We start from the raw sequence: 12630 nt of genomic DNA on the forward strand, positions 1-12630 counted from the left end.
TCAGATGTGGAAGGGTTTAATTTGAGAAGGTTTCTACTCATGCAACTCCTTATAAATTCATGCACTCCTGAGAGCCCATCTGTAGAAGTGTATTGATATTTTCTGACTACCAACTGGATATCATCTACATACATACAGACATTAACCTGAAACACAAGTAGCAGAATAGCCAAATTCTAAGATATAAATTACTCACACTCAGAGGAAGAGATGACCTCTTTGTGAATCTCTTTCGGATCTGAATTAAGGAACCTAGGGCCAGATGTAGGGAGTGATTTAGCAATCGCAAGCGCTGAAATTCACAAATTTCGCAAAATAAGGAATCGCTAAAACCAATGGAATGAACCTAGCAATTCCTTATTTAGCGATTATGCCACACCGACTCACTATTTATCGAATCGCTAAATAAGGAATCGCACAAAAAATCACAGAACAATGTACCTAAAATTGCTAATACCGATTCCATAAGAAATCTCTAAATAAGAGTCACAAATTACCACTAACTCAAAGCAGGTGGTAACCAGGTGCACAGCATATAAACAGCCCCAGAATGCATCTGCGTGAACACAATGGCGGCCCTCTATGTCATTGCAAGGTGGATACGGATACAAGCTGCAGCTCAAAGGATCTGGAGACGACAGGAAGGCGTATATAGACTGCGCATCACGCTATTCCAACTCACAGAGGCAGAAATCCATGAGAGGTACAGGTTTCACCCAACCACCATCCTGGACCTGATACGTGACCTGCACCCACTCCTGGAGCACCAGACACCAAGGACGCACGCAATACCTCCACATGTGCAGGTCCTCTGTTGCCTGCATCTACTAGCATCCGGCAGTTACCAGGGGGTAATAGCTGTGGCTGGCGGTGTCTCACAGAGTTGCCTGTCGCGTATTTTCCACAAATTCCTGGATGCCATGATGCAAAGGATACACCACTACATCCGGTTCCCCAGCACACAGGCGGAACTGCACAAGACAAAGATGGACTTTTATCAGAAGGCCCAGTTCCCACATGTAATAGGGTGCATTTATGGGACCCACCTACCAATCTGCTCCCCGCTGCTACTAAGTACATGTACCGTAACCGCAAATCAACACATTCAATCAACGTACAGGTCATATGTGATGCGTCCCACATCATTACCGACATCATAGCAAAATTTCCAAGGAGCACGTATGATTCCTACATCTTCAGGAACAGTGGGATCTATACCCGTCTAGCTGGTGGTGAATTTGGAGAAGGATACCTGCTAGATAAATAAATGTGACACACCCTGATGTCTACCTTTGATGTATCTATTGCTGACTGTGATTAATCTTTCTTCCTGTAACACCTTGGTGATAGCGCATATGCGGTGCGAGCATTCATCCTGACTCCATACCTCAACCCATCTAGCCCAAGTGAAAGGCGTTTCAATGTTGCACATAAATCAATGAGGAATGTGGTGGAGTATAAACAAAAGGAATCCTACTAGCAGGAAAGTGTTGCCCAACCAGGTATGGGAGCACTTAGTGTTTTGTAAAATACCCCTCACACACCAAAAGGCCCCTTGGTGTCATGCTTCATCATTGGGGTCTTCGCACCCCTCTAACGGGATGCGGTGTGCTGCGACCTACGACTAGCAATTGAAGTAGGGTTCTTACTCCACAGACTTATACGCATAAACAAAAGGAATCCTACTAGCAGGAAAGTGTTGCCCACCCAGGTATGGGAGCACTTAGTGTTTTGTAAAATAACCCTCACACACCAAAAGGCCCCTTGGTGTCATGCTTCATCTTTGGGGTCTTCGCACCCCTCTAACGGGATGCGGCGTGCTGCGACCTACGACTACGCGGGAGCACTGATAAAGATGACTATGTGTGGTGTATGTGGTGTAAGTGATAGGGATATTAATGTGAGTGGTGGGTTTTAGTGAAGAGTTAAAAAGTACCTGGCTCGTGGGTGTCTTGGAAATTTTTTTATTCACAACCCCGAACTGGCACTACTAAAAGAAGTGAAGTGCGAGGTAGAATCTGTCGTGATTATGGACAGTACCTCATGTGTGCGTCGACATGTGTCTAAGCATGTGCTCCTTCTTCAGGACGGGAGCACAACTTCCCCACCTTACTCACGTTTCACTAGTTTGTAACTCAAAAGTTTTGTGATGGTTAACAAAAAGTGAAAAAAAAATTTAAGTGTTTAAAAAGTCTATAATGTGCCTACAGCGGTTTTTGGCTCAGGATACATGCATTTGCATGACCTGAAAAAGAAAAACATGAAAAAGAAATGGTCACCCTAGTTATGGGTAGTTCAGACAGGTGCAGTCACCTGGAACGAACCATTAGCACAGTTGGCCCTGTAAAAGAAAAAACTCACAAGACATACAACATAGAGAACACGCATGATTGTCTTAAAATTGAATATCAAGGAAGTTTGGGTCATACTTAATAGATACAAGTTGCTTGTTTCATGAGCACTCAAGAACGTCTGGGGGTGATTGCTACTTTGTGCAATCTAAGTAGAAAAAATAAAAATAAAAATAAACGAGTTTTTAATGATCATTTCTTACTCACTTTGTCATAAGGAAAGCCTTGGTTTAGCCTGCGGTATACTCACAAACTGGGGACGAGTTATCCACCGTCTTACCCCACATGCTGCTCCATTCGTATGGTTGTCAGAGGCTACTGTGGGTGGTTTTTATACCCGGTGATCTTAATTAGTATGGCTGATAATACCATTCAGGCGGGTGCGGTGTTATGCCGAAATAAGGGCTATCCGCCTATTCAATCACCGGTGAAGGGGCTAATTATACGTCCTTATAAGGCAGATCCGCTCGGACCGGTTTGTGTTGTGGCCCCGTGTATGTGCGTGCGCTGCTGCCTATCTTCTCTCCTTAGCGTATGCTCTCTAAGCGTTTAATGTAGCGCGTATGTACGCTGGGGAGACGCTAGATCAGGCGCATGCGTTCTCCTGTCTGTTATCCCCTTAGGTATACGGGGGCGGTCTCATAGGTCGGGGAGTTTACTATTTATATAATTCTAGTGCCGATCGCGGTAAAATAGTATTGGGTCTGTTTCACTGTGATATTTACAATAGTGCAGAATTAAGTATTGGCAAAAGGATGACTATGGGCTCAGCTAAACATAGTCAGTAAATGGGGTGTTGTATGTTTTTAACAGCGAACGTGAACCAATAATTATATTTCAAAATGAGACATACCGCTCTTGGAATTTTAGGCACACTTGGTGGGCATGAGTATTGTTCTCCAATGAGCATGGAGTGCTGTGGTGTTAATCAACTATGTTCAGTAACATGGTCGTTTATAGACATGATCGTTTAGGTCTATATTATTCGTTTTTCATAACTCCTTGTTTATCTGGTGATCATGGATATCGCAGTCCGTGAATGTTTTGCACACATGGTTCGTGTTGGCGTCATTGTTAGTGGGATAGCTGTGCCCAGGGGACGTCATCATTGAGTCCATGGGTGTGTGTGCCCAGACGAAAAACCATCTTTGTTCCTTTTGGAAAAGACCCTTTTCAGATGGCAATGATTCAATAATTGTCCACCTCAGGTCATTGACACAATGTTGTGTCTCGAGGTAGTGTGTTGCCATCTTAGTAGTGCTTTTCCTGCAACGAACATTACTTTTATGCTCATTCAGCCTCGTTTTGACAGCTCTGGTGGTCATTCCTTCGTATTCCAATGCGCATGGGCAGGTTATTAAGTAGACCACGTTCTTGGTATTGCAATTCGTGAAACGTCGTTGTTCCCAAGTGGTGCCATTCCTGAATGTAAGGAGCCTGCTCTTTTGTGTCAGGTGGCAGCTGCTGCAATTACCACAGGGGAAGTGGCCTTTGATCCCAATTGTGTTTGGTCTTGTCTCAATATTGGGTTTTGGTCTTGTATGCACCAAGATGTCTTTAAGGTTTCGCCCCCGGCGGTGTGCATGCATAGGTTTCTCCAGGTTAAGTGTACCACAGTTAAGAATGGCCAATGTTTGTTTATTTGATTTTAGACACCTCATTGGACACAGTGGTGTAAGTCGTAACACAAATCGGTCGTCTGTTTTCATTAGTCTCTTGTTGTTTGTCTTCCAAAAGAGCCTCCCTGTGATTGTTCTTTGCCCTCTTAATGGATTTATTGATAATCCTCTCTGGGTATTGCCTCTGTATCAGTTTCTTCTTGAGGTCACAGGCCTGTGACCTGTACTCAGTCAGCTCGGTACAATTGCGTCTTAGTCGTAAAAATTGTCCGTATGGCAAGTTTTCTCTTAGGTGTCTCGGGTGGAAACTGTCATATCTTAAAAGACAGTTCCTCGCCGTGGGTTTAAAGTGAGTAGTGCTTTTAAGTTTCCCACCTTCTGTGTAGACATTGAGATCCAGAAAGACCATGGAGTGATTTGAGACAGTGCTGGTGAATTTCAAAAAGGCATTCTGATTGTTGAGCCATGTTAAGAAATCAACTGCTGATTGATGGTTCCCGTTCCAAATGACGAAAACGTCATCAATATACCTTTTCCAGGTATTGATGTTGCTCCTATATGGGTTGTCTGTGTGCAGTATTTTGTTTATCTCTAGATGGTGGACATAGAGTCCAGCCAGACTAGGAGCAAAAGTAGTGCCCATGCTGGTACCATGGCTTTGTAAATAGATAGTTTGTTTGTATTGGAAAAAGTTTTGTTGTAGTGCCAAAGAGATACATTCGAGGACCAGACCCCTCGGTGTTTGGTACTTCCAGGGTGTGGCGAATAGTACTTCCTCGATGATTAGGAGTGTTTCATCGTGTGGCAAGCTCGTGTATAAGCTTTCCACGTCCAAACTCATCAGGAGTTGGTTTGTTGGGTCTAAGTCCCTGTCCTCTAGTAGTTGTAGAACTGACTTGGTGTCCTTTAGGTAAGTATTAGTCGACTGAACCAAAGGGCGTAAAAAAGCATCCGCAAACTTGGAAAGTGGCTCAAGAATAGAACCAATGCCAGACACAACCGGTCTACGAGGTGGATTGGTCATGTTTTTATGGATTTTGGGGATGCAATAAAAATAGGGGATGCGTGGTGTTGGTTGTTGTTAGAACTCTGCCTCATTTTTGCTCAACCAGTCATGCGCAAGCCCTTCTTCAATCATGCCCCCTATTCTGGTGCGAAGTCTCTCAGTAGGATCATCCTGTAGGACAGTGTAGTTCCGTGTATCTGATAGTAATCTCAAACACTCTGTGTCATATGCCTCAGTTGTCTGTACAACAATGGCGCCACCCTTGTCTGCCGGTTTTATGGTTATTTCGTTGTTGTCTGCCAGTTCCTTTATAGCTTGTTGCTCATGTTTATTGGTGTTATGAAAAACCCTGGTTTCTGACAGGTTGATTTTGTTGACTTCCTTCATGATTGCTTTCTCAAAGGTTAAGACTTCAATAGGTAATGAGGAGTCGGGAGGGATGAATGTGGATTTTGGTCGTAATCCCGTGTCTGTTGTTCCTCCAGTGGACGGTTTATCCTGGAAAAAGGCTTGTAGTTTCAGCTTCCTCACAAAATCTTTCATTTCCATGTTTAATCTGAAAATGTCTGGTTTGTGCGTAGGCACAAAACCTAGTCCTTCATTTCGCACGTTCTTCTGAATCTCAGTCAGAGGCCAGGGGGTCAGATTGACCACTAAGTCCCCCTCTTGCTTGTCGATGGGTGGTTCGGGAGGGATCCTGTCATGCTCCTCGTGGTCCGGGAGTTGTTCTGTTCCTGTTGATCCTCCCATGCAACGTTGTTGCCTTTTCTGTTTCTCCCTCGCGTTCCGGGGCGTGTACCTAAAAAAGGTTGCTGGTCGTAGAAACCTTCATTATACTCTGGGTTCCACTGTTGATAATTGGGTCCTGCAATCGGTGGTCCAAATTGAAAAGGGGTAAATTGTGGTGGGCCCAAGTATGGTGGATACTGGGGTTGGGGTTGATAACCTCTCCACCCTCTTTGTCTAGGCAATTGCTGTCTCCTTTGCCTCCAACCATCTCTCCGTGGTCTGTACCCTTTGTTCCCTCTTGAATTGGAACCAGAGGAACCATTATCAGAACCATCACTGTCAATATCGCTGTTGGAGTTTTTGGGAACATAGTCAGGTTTTGTCTAGGGGTAAGCCCCCTCTGGTGTGAATTTGGCTTTATCTTTACTTAATTTGTTAGTTTTGCTTTGTTTCAGTGTAAACTCAAAATCAGTCATTTGCTGATTGAGTTCATCCAATCTTGCTTTCAGATCAGCTGGTGATATGTATGTATTCAGTTGGACTTCGATTTTGTTGATCTCAATCTTAAGTTCCTGAGTGATCCTGGCTGCCGTTTTTACTATCAAGACTAGCCAGTCTCTTGAGCAGTGCCATGAGATCAGTGATCACTCTTTTTTAAAAATGAGATCATTCTGGAAAATCAGTGGTTAATTTTTGACAATCAGCCCTGGTGGTGCCATTTTATTCCTAAGGTATTCTTTCATGAAAAGGCCATGTAGGGCAGCTTTTATTTGGTTGCGTCTCAGATTTATTAGTTCATTCCAATCATTAATGTTGGGGCCAGCTTCTGGATTACTCAAGCCTTCAAAAGGACTGATGTCCCTCAAGATTCTGTCAATTTCGTCTTCCCCAAACGTGAGGCCGTGTTCGTCCTCCATTTCGTAACGACCGCTGGCTTCCTTGATATAAGGTGTGTGTTCCTATGTGTATGAGAATGTGTCAGTTAGACTCCTGCAGCTGCGCGCTGCCTAATATACAAAATTAACAAAGGAGGGAGGTAGAGCAATTGAAGTAGGATTCTTACTCCACAGACTGATACGCATAAACAAAAGGAATCCTACTAGCAGGAAAGTGTTGCCCAAACAGGTATGGGAGCACTTAGTGTTTTGTAAAATACCCCTCACACACCAAAAGGCCCCTTGGTGTCAGGCTTCATAATTGGGGTCTTCGCACCCCTCTAACGGGATGCGGCGTGCTGCGACCTACGACTACGCGGGAGCACTGATAATGATGACTATGTGTGGTGAATCCTACTTCAATTGCTCTACCTCCCTCCTTTGTTAATTTTGTATATTAGGCAGCGCGCAGCTGCGGGAGTCTAACTGACACATTCTCATACACATAGGAACACACACCTTATTTCAAGGAAGCCAGCGGTCGTTACGAAATGGAGGACGAACACGGCCTCACGTTTGGGGAAGACGAAATTGACAGAATCTTGAGGGACATCAGTCCTTTTGAAGGCTTGAATAATCCAGAAGCTGGCCCCAACATTAATGATTGGAATGAACTAATAAATCTGAGACGCAACCAAATAAAAGCTGCCCTACATGGCCTTTTCATGAAAGAATACCTTAGGAATAAAATGGCACCACCAGGGCTGATTGTCAAAAATTAACCACTGATTTTCCAGAATTATCTCATTTTTAAAAAAGAGTGATCACTGATCTCATGGCACTGCTCAAGAGACTGGCTAGTCTTGATAGTAAAAACGGCAGCCAGGATCACTCAGGAACTTAAGATTGAGATCAACAAAATCGAAGTCCAACTGAATACATACATATCACCAGCTGATCTGAAGCTCCTTTGTTAATTTTGAATGTGGTGGAGTATACATTCAGACTCCTTAAAAGCAAGTTTTGTTGCCTGCACAAAAGTGTAGGTGCACGGCAGTATCGCCCTCTGACCTGCTGCAAAATAATAGCAACATGTGCCATGCTGCATAACCTGGCTACAAGGAAAGGAATGCCCTTGGAACTGACTGGTTCAGACACGTTTTCAAACCTACCAGACCGGGTACTTTGCTGGACAGCCTCCACTGCTGCCGTGAGGGGAACGCCTTGACATCCTTTTTCCCGTCCGTGAGGGGAACAGCTTGACTTTCTTTTTCCTGGCCGTGAGGGGAATGGCCCAATAAGACCACATCCCCCAGAAGCCCTTGCACTCCTGAAATCACGTCACCGCTCCGGAGAGGGTGAAAAAATCACAGCGGCCCTCCCCCAGCGTGGGATGTGCGCGGGCGTTCCCGGGCAGCGCCCGGGAGAAGCGTGGGCCAAGAGAGGGCCTGTCCTCGCCCGTCCGAAACCGGCAGAGGCCGGGCTGGGCCATTTCCTTAGCTGCCATTTCCTGTTTCCCGAACTGCTGGCCAACCTGCCTGCCGATACCCGGATAGCTAGCCATCAAGTCCTTGTACCTGTGGAAGGAAGGAGGCTTGCACCAACACCTACCACACAGACACGGTACGGACGCACAATACAAGTACTGGTACTTGAAGCCTTTGATAGGGAGGAAGCTTCCCTGTACTAAATGCTTGACATATACCATGAGCAAGAGGTATTCCTCTGTTCCTACTGTATCTGTATTTACACCGTTTAAATTTATTTTATCCATTTTTATGTTTGTATTTGTTTCAGCATAGTATTGGTATCATTAAAGCCATGTAAAGCTATGGGGAGATGAAAGGTTCAGATGGGGTCTGTTGGGGCTAAATCAGCTGTTAGTTCGTCTTCCACTGTTACCACAATGGACTCCTTTTTGCAGAGAGCAGCTGCTGTTATTGACAAAGAGATTGCACTAGTGAATAGGTGTCTTTCCAGATCACTCTCTAATTGTTTGCATCCACCTACACTTAGATCCAGTGTGCCCCTGGTTGTACCTCCACCGACCTGCTCCGACAGCTGCCACGGGTCCCCTGTAGCTTCCTTTACTACCGAAGGGTTACCACTTGTATATGAAGCTCCCTCTCCGGCCCCTTCCCCGACCCCGCATAGATCCCTCTCCCCAGTTGTAATAACTGAAAGAAGATAAAATATTGCTCCACTACAAGGGAAGGATAGCACTAACACAGTGAATCTTATGACCACCCATTCGCTCTTCCAGACTAGTCAACCCTCCACCCAGAGGGGGTCTAGCGTCGAGGGGAGTACAAAATGGAAACTCCAAACCACAGGGGGTAAGGCAAAAAGACCAAAGCTCACCCGGCCACTAAGCTTTTCACCAAATCCTTGGCACCCAAGTCAGTAGTCACAAACCTAGACACAATGGTTATTAAGGCCTTTAAAGACATAATGACTATCCTGTTGGATACCAAACTGAGTCCTATTTTGGAGAGGTTGACAGCAATTGAAAAAAGGCTTGCAGGGGGTCCCAAATCGATGCCTTCCCAAATTGGGGGGCTACAAGCGAGATCCCAGAATCAGTACTCCAATCTGACCCGGGCATACCTAACAACCCTACCAAATCTCAGGGAGACCAGAAGCCTGCACATCGTCATGTGGCGCAGTTAGCTCAAAGGGAGGTAGACAGCCCAATGCTGGTCAGACTCGCAGTAGGCCACCGGCAGTTTCTCTGCACAGGCGGGACCTCCAATCTTCCAGATGGCCCCGCGGCGCTGGCAAGGAAGGTTTGTCAGCGCCTTCCTACCATTCATCTTCCCCCAGAATCCACACCTTATGTAGGGGTCTTGGGGAACGTCACGCCTCTTCCCCCAGGTATAAATGAGGATTATAATAAGTTAAAGAACAAGGTACTCCACTGGTTATCAACCAATATCCCCGTAGGTCCTGGTGTGGAATGTAGCATTATTATGGTACACCAAGTGGATTGGATAGGCAGTTCTAGAAAGCTAGGAGGGGTGACTGTGTTATAGTAAACTTCAACAGGGCCTCTATAGCTGAAAGAATCCTGTCAGGGGATATTCATGTTGGTCCATCACATCACAGGTCCATAATACAGGCACTTCCACTGGGTTTCTTCTATAGAGCTGATTCTCAAGTGTATATATTAGGGAATAATGACCTGGATTTTTTCCGAGCCAGTTGGTCTTATAAAAACTCTGTAGCCAGAAACCAGGGGTTCCCACAACCACTTCATAGCACAAGTCACTCATGGGGGCCTTACTTTGCTCCTGTTTTGCCTCCTACCCAAGCATTAGCTAACAGATTCTCTATGCTATCGGGGTTGGGGGAATGTGATTGACCGGATATCCCTACCGAGACCGAAGCAGAGCCAATGCACCAACGGAGGGTTCACTCAACCGCGGCAAACGAGATAGAGACACTGCAGATGGTTCACCTTCCATAAACACAAAGAGAGGTGACACCCCACGTTTCAGACAGTAATGTTCTATTATGGAACATAGCAGGCCTGGCAGATAAGTTCCAGGATCTTATATGGCAACAGTTTGCTAGGCAATTCTTAGTAATCTGCCTTCAAGAGACCTGGTTGGTGGACTGTAATCTGTTTTTGGAGGGTTTTAAAGCTTATTTTGTTCCTGCCTCCCCGTCAATTAGTGGCAGAGTCAAAGGAGGTTTGGTTATTTATATCTCCCTTACAGTGGACTGCCAGGTACAAACCCACCCTTTTTCTAGCCAGGGTCTTTAAGCCATCACACTTAAAAAGGGGAACAATACAATGAGTTTGATCAACTTTTATAACTCACCGAATAGCAAAAAGGGGGAAGGTAACATCATCCAGCTGAGTCACTATCTGAGGAAGTCGTGTGATCTTAGCTCACACCCCTTGATGGTGCTGGGAGATTTCAATACCCATCCTTGTGGCAACCCACAGATCACAAAGATGTCCAATTTGGGATGCCACAGAATGAGGGGGTTTCATTTTGAGCACTCAACACAGGGGGATAAACTAAATAACCTAGCCAATGAATTTGATCTACTGACACTAATGTCCCTCTCTGCCCCTAACTGTAAAGCCCTGATTCCCACCTTTAAAGGGAGAGGTACTGGGTCCTTTATAGACCATATTTTAATTTCTTCCTCCTCTCAGTCCCTCTTTCAGAGGTTCACCATCAAGGACAGTAGTTACAATGATCACAATCCCCCCTGTGTATACTATTGTGGTGTATTTCTAACCAGGAAACCTAGGGGAAGGGCACCGGGAACTTCAAGACTTATAGACGGTGGGTGCCGCCTTAAATGGTCCCAGATTGGCCCGGATGCTTTCCACAGGGAGGTGAGAGACCCATGTGTAGCTGAACTTCCTCTTTGTGTGCAACCAGAGAGTCTACGGAGGGATGTTCTTAGTGCTTTTAGCGTAATTTCTCGTAAAGCAGGGGAACTTTTGAGGGCTCCAGCTCGTAAGGTATCCAACTCAACCCAATATGGTTTGATTCTTCCTGCTCCCAGGCACCGCGTAAGTTAAAGGAGGCTTGATCCTATGCATACGCGTATGTCGCACAGAATATAAATAGGCCCTAGCTACCCGTAAGGGAGCTCTCATGGAGGAGGCATGGAGGGAGCTGCTAGAGTCTAGTACTCTAAGGAATGGCATACGGTTTTGGGGCATTGTCAATAGACCATTGTTCACCAGATATACAGGCAATGTTCTAGGCTCCCACATCATGGAAGATGAATGGGTGGCTTATTTTCAATCCATGATCAAGGGCTCTATGGGTCATTACGACCAGTTACCCTAGGCAACAAACATTGACTGGTTTTTAAGCTAACAGAGGTGGGAATTGCTGGCCTAACGTGCAACAAGGCTCCTGGACCGGACGGAACTCCGCCGGACCTTTACAAATCGGATCCATCCTTTTGGGCCCCGGTCCTGGCAGCCGTACTGGATGCAGCGGCCAGGGACGGTAGCCCTGAATCCTGGGCCATTTCTACCATTGTGCCAGTGTTTAAAAAGTGGGATCGAAACAGTACGCACTGCTACCGACCTATTTCTCTCATCGACTCAGTAGTAAAGGTGGTGGGAGGAGTATTATTGCAGAAACTATCTTCATGGGCAGAGGAGCATAACATCATTGCTGAAACCCAATATGGGTTTCGTGCGGGGAGGTCGACGGTGGCCCAATGCTTAAACCTCTACTTGATCATTGGCAAGTATACCAAGGCCCGCCCAGGTACGATCTACATGGCCTTCATGGACCTTTCTTCTGCGTTTGACTGTGTCAACCGGGTCAAACTGTGGCAGTCCATGAGGGCCATGGGGTTGGAGGCCTCCATCGTGGACTTTCTAATGGATCTGCATAGGGATACTAAGGTGAACATCAAATACTCACAGGATCTTCGGGTTTCCAGGGAATTCAATATTGAAAGAGGTTTAAGGCAGGGGTGTATTTTGGCCCCCTTCCTTTTTAACCTTTACATCAATGACCTCGAAAGAGCTCTGGTAGCTACGGGGCCGACTTTCCGCATGTGGGGCGCCGGGGTCACCCCATCCTACTATATGCTTACTACGGCGTCTTCATAGCGAGAACCACTAGAGGACCCCAATCCCTATTAGATGCATTCCTAAATTTTATGGGGTCCCGTGACTTAGCCATCAATAATGCAAAATCCTATGTCTTGCAGGTAGGGGCTCGTTCTACGAAAAAGTATGCTTGTTCTGTAGGTTCTGGGAAAGATCCCCACAACGTCAGTGTTTTCATATCTGGGGGTCCTGCTAGATGATCGCCTGAAGTGGGGGCCCCTTATCCGGAAGAAAAAGGGAGAGTTCATCTGAATTACTGCTGCTATTTTCAACATTGCTGCTAAGATGGGCAAGCGCCCAATTGCAGCCATGTTGAAAATTTATCAGGCCAAAGGTGTAACATCTGCATGCTACGGTAGTAAAGTCTGGGGGTATACCACAGCAATTGCGCTGCAGGTGGCAGAGAATAACTTTTTAAAGCGTAGCTGGGATTACCAAACGGTTTATTGAA

The sequence above is a fragment of the Lissotriton helveticus genome, chromosome 11 (genome assembly GCF_964261635.1).
Source record: "Lissotriton helveticus chromosome 11, aLisHel1.1, whole genome shotgun sequence".
Taxonomy (NCBI): domain Eukaryota; kingdom Metazoa; phylum Chordata; class Amphibia; order Caudata; family Salamandridae; genus Lissotriton; species Lissotriton helveticus.